Source organism: Colletes gigas, unplaced genomic scaffold (genome assembly GCF_013123115.1).
Source record: "Colletes gigas isolate AHSC1104 unplaced genomic scaffold, ASM1312311v1 Colletes_gigas_Sc00063, whole genome shotgun sequence".
Classification (NCBI taxonomy): Eukaryota; Metazoa; Arthropoda; class Insecta; order Hymenoptera; family Colletidae; genus Colletes; species Colletes gigas.
Window position 1 is genome coordinate 418926 of NW_025106692.1, and position 16650 is coordinate 435575.

Below are 16650 nucleotides of genomic sequence, written 5' to 3' on the forward strand. Positions count from 1 at the left end.
TTTACAATTGTCTAAAATAAAAGTTTCTTGTAAAAAAATTGGCAGTCTCGTGATATTTGATTTATTTAAACAGAACGTTTGAGGTACCCGGTCATCATTGACATAAGGGTTAAGATGTTAGATTCTTTCGTGGGTGATTTGTCTGGGTGGAACGGGTCACACGGCCCATCTTATAGAAAGAAAATAAGAGAAATGAAAAAGGAATGAGGGAACGATTGTTCGTGCGCACCGACGATATCCGGCCCGTGTTCTTTTCGTGGCTTGGAATATCACGTCCCGTCGGCCAAGTCTCGTAGTTAGCGTGTCTAACAATAGTCTGGCCGCTAAAACTTGTTCAATGGCTGTAGCGACATTGGCTGGGGTAGCCTGTTACCGCGTAATTTTGGTTAAAATACCTCGACGACGAGTCTTTGCGGTCGAAGTATTTACCCTGACGATATAACCTTACGACAGCGGCGCGGCGTAACGTGGCAACATCTCAAAAGCTCTAAAAAGGAACGATCTTAAAGCGAGAGACGATGGGGCCATTACTCGAATAATATGAAGAACGATGAAAAAAGAATTCGCGCACGCCCGAATAAAAATATGAGGACGCATGCTACAGGGGCGGAAAGCAGGGGAGGGGATCGTAACTTTAATCGTAAACTTGACGGTTTATGAGCGTGCATAAAATGTTCGTAAAAGGTGGTTTCAAAGTACAGGCAAATTATAATTAATCGTTACCCTTAGCTGAATTCTTTACGCTTGCCTTCGTTGTTAGACAGGGTTTTTGTCTTTTTTTCTCGATAACCACAAGGTGGGGGGTGATACGTAACAACTGAAATTTAACTACGATTCAGATGCTTTTGAGAAAGCCTTTTGAAAGGAAATGACTTCATTAAGATCAATAAAACTCAGAGTGATACAGTATTAAAAGTCGGAAATGAAATAAAATTTTAAATGAATTTTCTTGCGGTCTCTACTTGTACTTGTTATGAGAGATTTGTTTTTTAGGATTCTACCGCAAATCGCATATTTTCAGGTCGATTTTGATCATTTTCTGTTGAGGAAGTATGCAACTGTTTTTGTCAAAATATTTTACACGTATTTATTGATATTTATAAATATGTAAACATTTTTTAAAATGGAATATTAGTAATTAAATATTCTACATCTTTTAGAACATAGACAAAAAAAAGAAAACGTCATTTTATGATTTTCATAGTTTCAGCCATTCATTTGAAATTCAAAATGAAAATACCAGTTAAAATAGTTTGACTATAGCAGATACTGAAACAAAAGAAAAGAGTTAATATTTAAATAAATAGTAACACTTTCAAGTCTATTTATCAATTTTTTAATTTTTTAAAAGCTGTGTAGATTTTAAGATATCATGGAACCTATTCAAAACAATATAGTTTTGAGAAAATCGTTTTAAAAGTTTTTTATTATTTTCGTGGACTAAAAAAATATGTTCTATATATTCTTCGAGAAAATGTAAGAAGAGATCGATTTTGTCAAAGACAGTGACAGTAAAATATCTCCATAGAAAATTTTAAGGAGTACAATTAAACTTTCATCTTGGAGACTTTAATGCTCGCAAAGACGATGAGTTCTGTGATTTCATCTCTCGAAAAAGTAACTCTAACGTGAAAATTAAATGTTTCCAATGTGCAACGTAAACGTGCGATAAAATCTGAAATTGAAACTTTAATAACTTTGTGAATATAAATTGCCATAATTCTTATTATACACGCGATATGTCCGTTCGGCCACTTCGTATGAAGTATCCACAACGTTAGTAGTTTGACGCAGTTTAAATATAAAAATATGTATAACGTTTAGAAGAATATTGATATAATCTTTACACTAATTACAATATACACGTAAAATGTAAAATATTCTGTTAAGCATCTACTTTTATAAAAAATATACATATATAAAATGAAAGTACATTTTTATTTTTGTATAAATTACATAAATATGGTAAAAAATTATATCGTGACTCCTTAAAATGTTTATAATACAAACCAAAATTGCAACTGTTAATTTTTTGTATCTATTTTTTAAAGTAAGTAACTGTAAGTGATATTGTACTATTCATCGTTCATAATTTAAATAATACTTCAAAGGTTTCATTAAGTGTACTAAATATACAGATAGTATTTATTTTATTTTTTATGTTCGATTCCTGTTCTACAAGTTTAGGGTCCTTCACATTAATTCGTACAGTATAAAAATAGTTTCATTTTATCATGCACAATTCAAACCAATTATGAACTTTGGTTTCTGAAGAGTGAACCGCGTATCGGATATTGCAAAATGAAATAAATACATATTCTATATTAAATGAACGTTTTGTTTATGCAATATAAACAACTTATGTAGTTAAGAGGATACTCTACTGTAAATTAAAGAAAAAGGTTTCTTTTCTTTCAAATTTTTCTGAAAAAACTAGATTTGAAAATTATTTGTGCAAAATCCTATGTCTAAACTTGTTTGTTTCATATTTCTTTAGATCACGAAAATGATAAAAATTTTTAAACACGTTTTCTCCAAAATTTTTGTTTTAACTAATTTCCATATGATATCCCAAAATTTACTTTATCAATCGGGGAGAAAATCCGATGTGTATCTTCAATATATGTACATATCTACATATCATTATAACTCGTATTAGAGTCAATTTACTATCTCGTTAAAAATAAGAAATATTAGAGAATGGATAATTAAACTTAAAAGGTTGTCATTTTTTAAATTACCGACATTTTTTGTTTTTCATTTTAAACGTCTAGAACGGCACAAATCACAAACATTATGATATTTTTTGTTTACTTTGTTCTAGTACATGCAAAATAGTTAATTATTAATATTTTACTTTCGAAAGATTGCACATATTTTATAAATGTCAATATGTGTGACGAATTTTGATAAAAAAGATTGAATAGTGTTTTGCCAAAATAGGCATTTTACAATAAAATACTCCCTTAATTTAAATGAACGGTCCATTCATTATTTTCAGTAACATACATCATACTATAACTTTCTATTATTATTTTCAGCTATACCAATCGTACCATAGATAATTCAAATATCTTTTGACCAAAGTATGCACTATTTTGACGTTTTAGTATAATTGACAGATAGCAACAACCCTTTGAGAACATTTTGTGGAAGAAACCGCGACAGAGATCCGCGACTTACCCTCTGGTGTGCCCTAACAAGCAGACCTTGTAAGTACCTTTAAAAGATACATTTGCAGAAGTCTATGGTAGAGTGAGAGAGCGTAGTCGCGAGGACGAGGAATACGGAGGCACAGAAGAGGGTCCAAGTTAAGAGCAAGTGGATCGTGCTTCGTAGGGAGGAATGTGTTTAAAATGTAATCAGGACAGATCGACGGATCAGCTGTGAATAAAACAATGGGGGAGACGGTCGTTCCTCGTCGTGGATTCTTCCCGGAAACGTAATGGGAAGCGGGTAGGCGAGCGTGAGTTCGCAGCTCTTTCAAGGCGGCTCGATGAACGACGAAGACCAACAAGTTTCGAAGATAAAATGCCAGGGGATTCGTATCTGTATGTAGATGGAACGAGGGTTGGGACGCGGCTGCTTGAGGGGTGGCCATAAAAACAAGATGGCGTCCCATCGTGCCGCAAAATGGCTGGCATAAATAAAAAGCGGCATCGCGCGCGCGCTCTCCCCCTCGAAGAAACGGTGAACGCCTTGATATGTCGGCGCCAAAGTTTTGTCCGCGTACGCTAGATATTCCTTCTTGCTTACTCTATCTACGCGTAACCGCTTTACCAATTCTTCGAGTGTATTACTGGCTGAGCGCGTTGATTAAACTCAGCTTACACACCAGGTATTAAAAGTTTTTAATACGTTTCGAAGATAAATGTACTTACCTAATTCGCGTACTAACACGATCATTGATGTACAATGACATGCATTCGTGCATCGAAGCGTTCGAAAATTTATTGCAGTATATTTTTATTTATAATAACGATATACGTTTGTTTATATTATATATTTTGTTAATTGTATTTTATATTTTTGTTTCTGTATTAAAACACTCACTGTGGTTAGTCAAAAGATGTATTTTATTTATTATATCCAGGTAATTTTGTACGTAACGAGCAATGAAGTAAACAATGCTAAAATTTGTGAAAACACAACAATAATTTGTTATTTAAAAAAAACAAAATACGTAGTACTATCTAGAATTTTCTAGCATTTTAAAACAAATTTAACATTTGTGATATTATTATTACTTTGCTTCGTACAATTTTTCTTTGCTTAGTTGATTTTACATTAAGATTATCAGGATTCAAAACTGTAAACATGGGTTTTATAAACAATTACCATCGATTCCAATGGCCAGGAGTATAGTAGTAGTTAATTTATCGTTATTTGTGCAATAACACGCATCAATGTAACGCCATGAAACTATTATCTGATGATATGAAGAATAATATAATTTCCAATGAAAATTTGCCGTTAATTAGAAAGTTCTATACAAAATACAGAAAAAATACTGTAATGAAGTCTCTACACCATTTGGAGACCGTCAAAAATTATTATCTTATCAGAAGAAGAAAAGAGTGACAAGATACATTACTTCAGACATTGCAACAACGTCAATGGCTATAAAACTATTAGAAAACGATGTTGGAAAGAAAATTAGTAAGTGGACTGCTCGCAGAACATCGAAAGAAGTTAATTTTACAGTAGTTAAGAAGAAAAGAAACCTGCTCTGGCAAAAAAGAACGTCAAAGCCTGTTTGAGTTTTGCTGTTTAAATGTACCCCCTAATCATCAGACTTCAATATGTTTACCAGATATGTCGCAACACAAACAATGTTTAAAAAACTATATAGAGGAAGCTTTACTTATGATTTCGAAAAAAATATCGGGACACCCCATGAAGTATAACAAAATCATTCGTGAAATATTAGAACAGGAAAATATCGCACTGAATTATTGGTCATTTTCAAATATCGAAAATCAACGAAAAATGTATAATAGGAAAATAAAAACTATTTAATATATACTTTCATAAAAACCTTCTATGAAACAAAAATTTATACCACTTTTTTACGACTTGTAAAAATTGCTAATAAGTGAACGACGTTTCAAAACATAATCAAGATCAAAATGTGAGAGTTCATGAGTACACAAATGAAAAAACAATTATTAGTACATACAGTGTTTTCTATAGCTTTAAATGTCTTCAGCAATAGAAATTTCACAGCTCAGGCAAATCGATTCTTGGCTAGCTTTTCGAGGCAAATGCTCCACTGCGCGTCGATTAATTGGAGCAATTAATACCGTGACGCATCGACAGTAACGAAAATGAGATGGAAAATGCATCATAAAAATTTTGCAAATTAGCGACGCGTAAGGTATCCGATGTAGGTTTCGTTTTCTGTGACCTACTGAGCTTGAGACTTAACCTTTGCTGGTACACCGGCGACCGAGATGACTCAAGTTAGAATCATTTGATGATGCAATGGTAAGCTGTGACACCGGGCTAGAGAAAGTCATTATTTCGCCGAGCACGTTTTGCTCGGTAATAGAGTTTGCGGCCTTCAAAGTAAATTGTTTTCTGTACACCGTGGATTCCTGGCTGCGATAGACGCTTGCTATCATCGCTAAAAGGGAAATCGAATACTGTTGGATCTAAAATTTGCCAACTTATTCCATGAAAAGATCGAATAACAACGCTTCGTCGACGAGCAATTTCCCGTGGTAGATAGACTCGATGGAAAGAAGTTCTTTGCAGAGACGCGCAACCCTTTGTCGCGAAATAAATTATTTTCACGGACAATATAATGGAACATAAATACCTTGAAAGGTTTCAATGGAAGATTACAATCTTAAAAATAAACTGTTGGATTTATAATTTGATAACTTATTCCATGAAGAGATCGAATATTAACGCTTCATCGACGAGCAATTTTCTGTGATAGATAGACTTCGAAGAAAAGAAGGTTGAAAAATATTGATGTAACTAACATTTGAAAATACAGCTCTAAATACACCGAAGATTATATATAGTACGTACCCATTTCTAAGAAATTCTGTAGAAGAATACGTAAATATTGCTATCTGGGAATGGGATAAAAAGATAAGACATGCCACGTATTTTCATTATTTACTTCTAATTCTACACAAAAAGTGTCAACATTAGATTCAGTGTAAATTCTTCATCGGCAAACATTTAATACAAATAGTTTAACTGCTGCAGTAGTAATAGTGTAATAAAAAATCGTGGCTAAATGTTAAATGCGTATGAAATACATATAGCATTAAAATTGTTCAATTATTACAAAAATTACTAAGATTTTGAGCAAAAGTAGATTTCTAATAGTAAACTTATTAAAAAATCAAATAGTTGGGAATAAAAAATGTTCTGGCAGAATTCCAGCTTTAATAGTAGCCAGAAACGACCAATTTTAAGGTTATCATCGAATTCAAATATGGCGGCAAAGCAAATTACAGAAATTGAGGTTACAACGAACGTAAAGAACATACGAAGAGTTTTACAAGGTGAACAACTCAAATGAAAAAAAATGTATTTCAATTATTACAATCTTGATCTGAAAATAGAAAATTTAATATTAAATCGTCGACAAATGGATGGTGGCGGAGTTATGATTTGGGCTGGAATTGATTACTACGGGAAAATATAATAATTTCATATTTCATCCGTCCATAAAATAGTAAGAATGTTTTTTGCAAACTAAAGTGTTCTAATAATTGATTGGCTAGCAAAATTCCTGGATCTCATAATCCAAGAATTTAAAAGAAAACTCTTCAAACGAAACCTACTAAACAAGTTCCATAATTGCTTCGAGTCCTTCTTTTCCATATATAACAAGGTGTTTTCCGAGTTAACTATGTCTCATCGCAACAATAAAAGAGAATTAAAACGGTTTAATATAAAGTTTATGTCGATTTAAGTATTGTGAAAAAAGGTAAAATACTATAAAACGGAGAGTACGGCGTTTGGTTCGAAACGGAATCGAACACCGTGAGTATAATTAAAGTGTTTCGAGGAACTGTGGTTGAACATTGCAGGCGTGCGCCTTTGGTATGAGGCTACAAAGCGCAGGGATAACTGCGCCGCTGTTATAGTAATGGGACCGGTGGTGCTTTGTTAGTACTTAACTAGGGAAATGAAAACTAAACGTTTCCAGGAATGTAAAGCCGATGCAGTTCCAATCGAGAAAATTGCCCGAGGCCAGTTGCAAGAACGAGAGTGTTAGCAACTGACAGTCTTCAGGATTTACTTCCATTCTTCGGGAAATATGAGAGAAACGCGATTCCCAGGAAAAAATATTTCTGGACTACTTTTCGTTTTCTCAAAAAGACGCCTTTGTTTCCTACATTATGCAAACAAACGAGTATTCGCCTCATCGATCGCGTGTTTGAATATGGTTTCAAAGAAGTGAAAATGTTTTTAACTGAAACAGAGTAATTTTAATTATTAGTATTATTGTCTTACAGTTTAAAATACACTTAACCCCTTGTTATACTAATATATTAAAATCAATACATTTTCACGTTCACGAGCTATTCGTAAACCAAATCTGCTCTTCTTAATAAACAATGTATGTATGAACGAAAAACAAAATTAATTACTTGCTAGTAACACTATAGTTACTTTAAGGTACAGGAAACCACTGATTACAAAACTGTCAAATCATGGTTTTTTTAAGTGGCTTTAAATCTAATGTCATTTCGTCGATATTGTGTTTAATCTTTATACTTGGAAATATTTTTTTTTATTCAAAATTACATTTTTGTGATTGAGTAAAGGGTAGATAGAGTTATGACTATTTCTATGGTCATATATGACCGTATCGAGAGTTTGAGACGATTTTGTCAAAGAAAATAATCTTGGATATACCAAGAATGATATCTAAAACAAAAATGTTTCTCATGTTTACTCTAAAAAGAGAAATTATTATTTGAAGTTAAAATAAGCAGGGTTTTAATAATATGGCTTTACAATCGCACACTATTTATTATACATATAAATGGGAAGTATACTTCAAACAGTACACCAAAAATATTTATTATACGGGTAAAAACCCATCAGTGTACAAGAAAAAATATAATGATATTTTGACAGTAGAGGTAGGGAACAGTGCTTACACAGAGTGTTCGGCCACCTCAGGGAAAAATTTTAATAGGAGATTCTAGAGGCAGAAATAAGACGAAAATCAAGAGTACCAATTTGTTGATGTCTTATTTTGGCCTCTAGAATCTCTCATTAAAATTTTTCTCATGAGTGGTCGAACACCCTGTATAAGTATATAATATATTACTCATTATATAAGATATAACTTTGTTTACATATATGAGGAACATCTAAAAGGTTAAGTCCAGGTCTCTATTGACCACTGATAGGTCCCGATAAAATAAATTTGCACAGTGTTTGATAGGCACAGGGCATTTAAACTGTGCTTTTTACCGTCGAAGCGCAAACTAGATACAAAATGGCGAATTGTTCGTTGAGTCCCGAAGGAAATTAGTCGATCACGGAGACTCGAGTTAAGAACTTCTGAGCCGCGTGCAATACGCGAACACGTTTTCCGTTAGGTTCGATAGAAGGACGAAAAGAAAAAGGATACCAGACTCCGAAGCGGCAATCATTTTTCAAACTTTATAACTTGATATAAGCCACCCCTCGACCTACGTACGAACCGTAGTGGGACCGAAGCGGTAGAGGTGAAGCAGCAGTGCCTTACATTATCGATATTACGAGGCGTCGATAAAAAATCGCATAAAATTAAGCAAGCCCCCACGTGCTCACGATAAAACTCTCGCTGTCTTTGGTCTGCGTGAGTTTCCGTATCACGAGGGGCCACGATGCAATTTTCATCGACTGAACGGCCTTTTAATCCGAAAATGTCTTTCGCGTCGCATTATCCGTTAAAAGCTAATCAATAAACAACAAGTAGGAACGAATAGATCAGTAGTTTTGAATTATTTTCTTTCTATGAATCCCTTTTAACAGCCAGATAGAGCTCGTGGACTTGAATATTAATAAAAATCAACCGATAAGTAATAGGAAGAAACAAATACTATAAATCATTGATTTTTAATCGTTTTTTCTACGAATTCCTCTTAACAGTCAAACTCACTTTAATAGAAATAACTGGCTACTCAAATACAATTTTGTGACGCCATTTTAAGGAATATTAAAATTGCCCTTTTTCCCTGGAAAAAATAAATGTTTGGAATTTTAAATTTCTTCATTTGTGTTACTATACATAAACCTTAAATCGAGTTCTGATGCATGTTATGTATGTCGCCATAGCGGCGCCATCGGAGTGCAAGGCTTTTAATTTCGAAAATATTTTTCTCATCGCATTTTCCTCTAAAAGTCGAACGAATACTATAGATTATTGATTTTTAATAGTTATTTCTACGAATCCCTCTCAACTAACAGTCAGATGGCATTCGTGGACTTAAATATTAGTGAAATCAATGTTTTTCAACGTTGAAAACCAGCGTTGAAAATTCTAACTTGCTCAAATATGATCCGCCAAATAGAAACACTAGATTTCTCCAACACTTTTTGAGTTGAATTTCAATCCCAGTAAACTTTTGCTTTTAAGATCAACGAGTTCACCTTTGACAAGATTTGTATCTTCTATAGAATCTATATTAGAGAAGAATTTCAGATTCACGTTAGATATTAACGTTAACGAAATAAAAATTTTTAAAACATTTCCGTAGGTATTCCTAGGTATGCGTAAATTTTGTTTTTCAAAAATATTGTTGGATAATTTTTTATAACAACTTCGTCTTACTGTAAGTCGTGTTCTTGTGGTTGTTCCAACGTTTCGCAAGCATTGTAGCTTCATCAGGGTTCAAAAAACATACTGATAGTGGTGTCGCTGATATTGCTCATGTTCCGGATCATTGCTCACAGATGGGAAGAGCCGTTTATGTTACGGTTCATTGCTTACTAATCAAATTACTTTTATTAATTGGTCAGCTGAGCAATTTGCCTAGAAGACGCAGACGAAAATTGGATTCAGTGCTCAATCTGTCAAGGATGGGCTCATGAAGTTTGTGTTGACATCCCAAAATGCTTAGAAAACTATATTAGTGACCATGGTAAATTATTTCGAAGCTGTTCTACATTTATATTACTTTTCGTGCTATGTCTGGTACTAGGTGTTCTTTGCTATTTATTAAAAATCATACACAGTATGTCGGAAAAATAACGAAACTTTTTAAATTGAAAGAAGAAAATTAGTTATTTTGCCAAAATCATTGTTTTTTATTCAAAATACATCCCTTCTGCATCAATACACCGCTGGGCACGTTCGACTAGTGCCAGCATAGATTTTTTTATGTCATTTTGCTGAATCGCCTCAATGACTCTTGTTACCGCGCCTTGGACTTGTGTAACACTGTCATAAAACGTTCCTTTCATGGCCAGTTTGAGTTTTGGGAATAGGAAATAATAACATAGAGATAAGTCCGGTGAATACGGAGGATGTTGGAGCACAAAGACCTGTTTTTTTTACCAAAAATTCACGAACAGCAACAGTCCTGTGCGATGGTGCATTATCGTGCAACAAGAACCAACTTCCTGACACTCGATATTCGGGCCTCACTCGAACGATTCTTTTCCACAAACGCTCCATTACACCTAGATAATATTCACCATTGATATGTTGACCCTGTGGAACGAATTCCCCAAGTATAATACCTTTAGAATCATAAAAACAGATCAACATTGTCTTCTCTCGTTACTTCTGGAATCGCAATTTTTTCGATTTTGGAGAGTTTGGGACTTCCACGTTGTACTTTGGCACTTTGTTTGTGGATCGCACTTGAAGCACCAAGTCTCGTCTCCAGTCACAATCGATTCCAAGAATGTGCAGTTCCGTCTGGCTGTTTTAAAAAGAACCTTGCAATGTTCAACGCGAACAATCGGTTGGTCCTCATTTAATGCGTGAGGAGCAAATCAAGCACAGACTTTCCGTTTGTTTAAGTTCTTTGTCAAAATTTCGTGAATCATGTCTTTAGTCGTATTTAATATCTCTGCCATCCAACTTACACTTGAAGTCGCATCGTAGGTAATCATTTCACGCACTTTTTCCACCAACTCATCGCGATTTTCTTTTTTGGCCGGCCTGGCTTTGGGTCATCTTCCAAAGCATCACGAACGTCCTGGAATCGTTTATACCATTCGAACACACGTGTACAGGATAAACAATCATTACCATAAACTTTTTTCATCAATTCAAATGTTTCTGTAAAAGTTTTCCTGAGCTTGAAACAAAATTTAATATTTGCTCTTTGTTCCATTGTGTTTCTGCGACGAAGTGACAAAAGATACTGCCACTTTAACCGTTATAACCTGACAATCCGTTAGTCGATTCTAATAATGATGTTTTTGTTTTGTAGAGGAAATATACAGCTTTCAGGTTACATATTGTTTCAATAGATGGCATTATCAGTTTTCATTAAATAAAACTTCCGTCATACTGTGTATACAAAAAATAATGTTGTTTTTAGCTTAAAATTATAATTCTATTACTGTCAGAATACTACCTAATTAATGTCATACTCCATTACTCTCAGAATATTATACATACACAATATTTACCGTTCTTATAAAGCTATACTGGTTGCTCGAATTTTATACATTAGAAAATATAATAGAAAATTATTTGTATCAACGACGAAATTTCTAAATAAGTAGTCATATACGAATAAATACGAAACTTATATGATCATATACAGGGTGTTCGGCCACCTCTGGGAAAAATTTTAATGGGAGATTCTAGAGGGCAAAATAAGACAAATATCAAGAATACCAATTTGTTGATTGAGGCTTTGTTAAAAAGTTATTAACGTTTAATGTTTCGCCTGTAGAACGGCAATCTGCAAACAGCTGCGTGCGAGTGATAGTGGTTCTCATTCAGAATGAGAAACTCTACTTACTGACGTATCGACAGTTTTACAGTTTTGTGAATGAGAACCACTATCACGCGTACGCAGCTGTTGGCAGATTGCCGTTCTACAGACGGAACTTTGAACGTTAATAACTATTTAACGAAATCTCAATCAACAAATTGGTATTCTTGATTTTCCTCTTATTTTGGTCCCTAGAATCTCCCATTAAAATTTTTCTCAAGGGTGGCCGAATACTCTGTATAAATGTATGACTCATTTGTTACTGTTTTTATATTGTTGTGCTAACCGCTCTTTCATATTTTTTAATGTAACATTCGTAATGTATCAAAGGTTCCTCGTATAAATTTAATAAGCGTAATGCCTTATAATAGTAAAACGCTCATTATTTCGTACACTAAACGAACAAAAAAGGTGCAACAATCTTAGATATTTAATGAGATTAGACGTTAAAGCAGACAAGACACATCTAATTCTGAGTGAAAACGTAATGAGTATTGAGAAGTAGTATCGACCAATTCTAGATTGCTTTCATCCTCCGTTTTTGATGAAAGTTGTTTTCGTGAAAACTAATCCTGCCCCGGGTAAAGTGAATTTTATCGTTGTTTTCGTGAAAACTAATCCTGCCCCGGGTAAAGTGAATTTTATCGTAGCACTTTTGGTGTTCGTGTCCCGTTCATGCTTATTTCACTTTAAATATGAGCGAATCCGTTGTATTATTCAAAGTTACCCCAAGGTGCTCCGTCGTATATATTCTAAACGTATCCGTAACCGCACCAGTACGTTACATCGCGTTTATCTATACGCGAGAACGAGTTTTTGGTATATTTTCACGTCCTGTATTGGTCGACCATCTCAGCAAAAATTTGTATTTGCTCTTGTTTTCGAGCATTTGTAACAATCTCTGTAACATTTGCGGAAAACTCAGATAATTGCGATACTAACAATTTTTTTTTTCTTTTTTTTGAAAAATTGAAATAAATATAGATAACCTTCGTTGCATTTCAGCAACGTGAGTGAGATTCATTTACTGAACTATCGTTTACTGATCTGATTGTTACACTTACTCAAACTATACATATTATGAGACAGATTATTGTGTAAATTCCAATATACATTTTAATATAAAAATGTTAAACCTTTTACTCAGTCTTTATTAATATAAACAACTAAAAATGCAATTTTGTGATGAGACTTATAAAACTAAAAAGATATTATTTTTCCCCACAAAAACGTATACGTACGTATAGTTTAAATTTTGTTCATGTATTTCCTAAATTCAATTTGTGTTATCATAAATGAAACTTGAATCAAGCTATGGTATGTACATATTCTGATTGTCACCGTAGCAGTGTCACTGTAGTGCAAAAAGTTAAAATATTCCTTTTTTTCATTTTTATGCATTAATATCAAGAAATTAATGTTTCTGTTTGAAATGAAAATAAAAAAATTGATATACTGTTAAGTTCTGTTTCGAATAAAAACAAAATGTTCATTCGATCTAAAGTGTTTTGCGTAAATCGAATTTTATTAATTATTTAAGAAGAATGTGGTGTGACACGATGAGTAAAGAAAATGTAGACATTGTGTAATTTTTGCTTGATCGAAGGTTTTACGGAGACTGATTAAAATGGCTGACATAATACAACCCGCAATTCCTCCCAGAACTAATCTTTCTCTCTCTAGAATATATTTAATATACAATTTCAGACTAAAAATGTAATGAAAGTTAAATAGATTTGATGTTCTTGAAGAAAAACAAAAACTGTTTCAAAAACACTTGTCAACTGAAAATAACATTGTTTAATGTCTAAAAACATGGGCACGTACATAGAAAATATGTACAAAGACATAACTCGAGGATTTCATTACTATACTCTAATTCTTAAATATTCATAGCTCTAAGTGAGTAAAAAAATACAAAACTACAGAATTATTAAAAATGGTAAATTATATTATTTACAAAGTTGTAGAATTGTGCCTGATTGCGATGTAAGTAACTACATACATCGTGTAATTTCCATTGAGGAACGGAAGTGAACGTTACTATTAACCTATAATGCTATACATAATACCCAAACTATAGCGTGTAATTCGTTGTACAACGAGCAGTCCTTTTGAATTACACTTATTATATGTAATTGTAATAACAAACGAATATATCTTAGAATTTTGTAAATATAATCAAATTATAGATAAGTTATTTATGTATATAATACGATATGCTATATGTAAATCTTATCATAGAATATCATAAACAATCATTAATCCTAAATCAGGTTAGTAATGAACTGACTCTCGAAATGTCTTTAAATGATTTCAAAATGTCATAGTAATTATGAATTATAACTAAATATTCAAATTTCCTTTCTTTATAATTTTATAAACTTTTGAGGACAGTATTGAATGTAGAAACAAGGAATCGAAACGATTAATAACTGTTTCAAACTATCATATAAAGTTTCTGTTCAAAACCCTTCAAGAATTGAAATGACGTTAAAAGAGTTATGCCTACGATACTATAGAGATGTTATTATATCGATTCCGAAACGGTTCCATGTCCTATATTAATGATTTTTTTGTTATTACTTCATCCATTATTAATAAACGAATAACTAAATTTCTTTAGTTGTACTTATTGTATAAATGTTCTAAATAAAAATTGCTTTCAGAGCTGAGAGAAACAGTTAATGCCATCGTTACTGTGGACAATTAAACCTATTGCCCAGCAAACTTAAAGAAAAAAGATCATTTACTGGTCGAGGAAATCGAAAAGCCATTTCGGTGTTGCACAATGGATTATCATTTATTCAGATTGATACAACATCTCTTTAAGAGGACTGCATTTTCGAAATGTTATAGAAATATGAAAATGGCTTGATTTTATTGCTTCTGAATCAACGCCATTTTTTTGTGATGGAATCTGAACTTGGTAAAATGCTTCAGCAGAATGGAATAAGCGCTTGGAATACAGAAATAATATCAGAGATCGTTTAATTAAAAACAAGAAATTATGTGAACAGATTTTAACAGGCTATATGTATAACGTATGCGTAAATGGCGTCATTAGATATAGATGCGAGTCGTAAACCTAAAGCTTCATCTTCAATAGAAAATATTGCTTAGATTACATAATTTGTAATGCTTATGTTATTTATGATTATGTAACATATGAGTAGATGGCGTCACTAGACACAGATGAGATTCGTAAACTTAAAGCTTCATCTTCAACAGAAAATATTGCTTAGATTACATAATTTGCAATGTTTATGTTATTTATGGTTACATAACATATGCGTAAATGGAGTCATTAGATATAGATGCGAGTCGTAAACCTAAAGCTTCATCTTCAATAGAAAATATTGTTTAGATTACATAATTTGTATTGCTTATGTTATTTATGATTGTGTAACATATTAAACTTAAAGCTTCATCTCCAACAGAAAATATTGCTTCGATTAGATAATTTGTAATGTTTATGTTATTTATGGTTATGTTAAAAGAAAATTGAAAAAAGAAGACTAAAATTTTTGCGTGCATCTGGTACAGTAAAAAAATGAATGGCATTAAACCAGAGAGTGATTTTGGTAAATCGAACCGATATTGTACGCGTATCGCTGTAAATTGATGCAGGCGTACTGTGACGGTTGAGCAGGGAAAAAATAAGCGCGGGAATGGTAAACCGCTCCTATGGGGATTGTTAAAGGCGCAAGAAGGAAAGCTGGATCGGATCCGTGTACATCATTGCCCGATCGTGTGTATGTACGAATTATCTATACGTTATGACGGGTTGCAGGGTCCCGCGATCGGGGTCTACGGAAATTTACTCTGACGTTCGTGAAGACCTGCCGGCAAATCCCGCGATTTCTCCAGGGACCACAAAAAATCGCGAATGATATGCCGGAAAACCGTGTTCGTTGATGTACGCCACACGCCAAAGTATCATCATCGTTTTTTTTTTTTTATACTCAGTTACGCTATGAATCCCCTGGTGCAATGACGGACGAACTATGGCCCGTCCCAGATTTTTAAAAAAAGTATAGAGAAATTTCTGATTTCAATGTTTTAAAAAAATTTATTTAAGCTTCATTTTTGGAAATAGTAAAAATCTTCATAGGAATATAGTTATGGGAATTTCTGTAGAGATTGATTTAAAAATTTTTGGGTGTGCAAAAAATGGAACGCGCCCTAATAAATGCGCATAAAATTTTTAAAATATACTTATTTGCTTTTATAGTTAAATTAGAAAAAGAATAGAAACAAGATTTTGAAATCAGAATTACTTTGTATAAAAAATTATATTGTCCCACCGAAATATCTTTTTTTGGTTCATTCCTAAAAGTTTGTATATTACTGCTGTAGAGGACTATTATATAATATGGCAAGTGCATACTTACAACATTCAAAGAATGCTAAAATTTAAAAATGTACAAAATTATTTTGCGGAGTGTTTTTTAAAGAATTTTGTAACTAATAGTTTGGAGAAAAGTATTCATTAAATAAAGAAAAAAATAAGAATAAGAATAAAGAACTACTTAATACTTTTACAATATTATATTAAAAATAAGTCATTTCATAGAAAATACTCAAACATTGATAAATTTAAAATTAATTTAATTAATGTTAAATAAATAAAACAAATCTATATATACGAATACTAATAATAAAAATACATTTTTATAAAAAAAATTATTATCAAATAATTAAATGTTATAAAACAAATCTATTA

At 32.7% G+C, this 16650-nt stretch overlaps 1 protein-coding gene across 1 annotated transcript in view; it reads right to left on the bottom strand.

Moving 5' to 3' along the window:
• Positions 1–16650, bottom strand: part of LOC122403613 (homeobox protein MSX-2) — a 95712-nt gene that overhangs the window by 43648 nt on the left and 35414 nt on the right. The window lies entirely within an intron of this gene.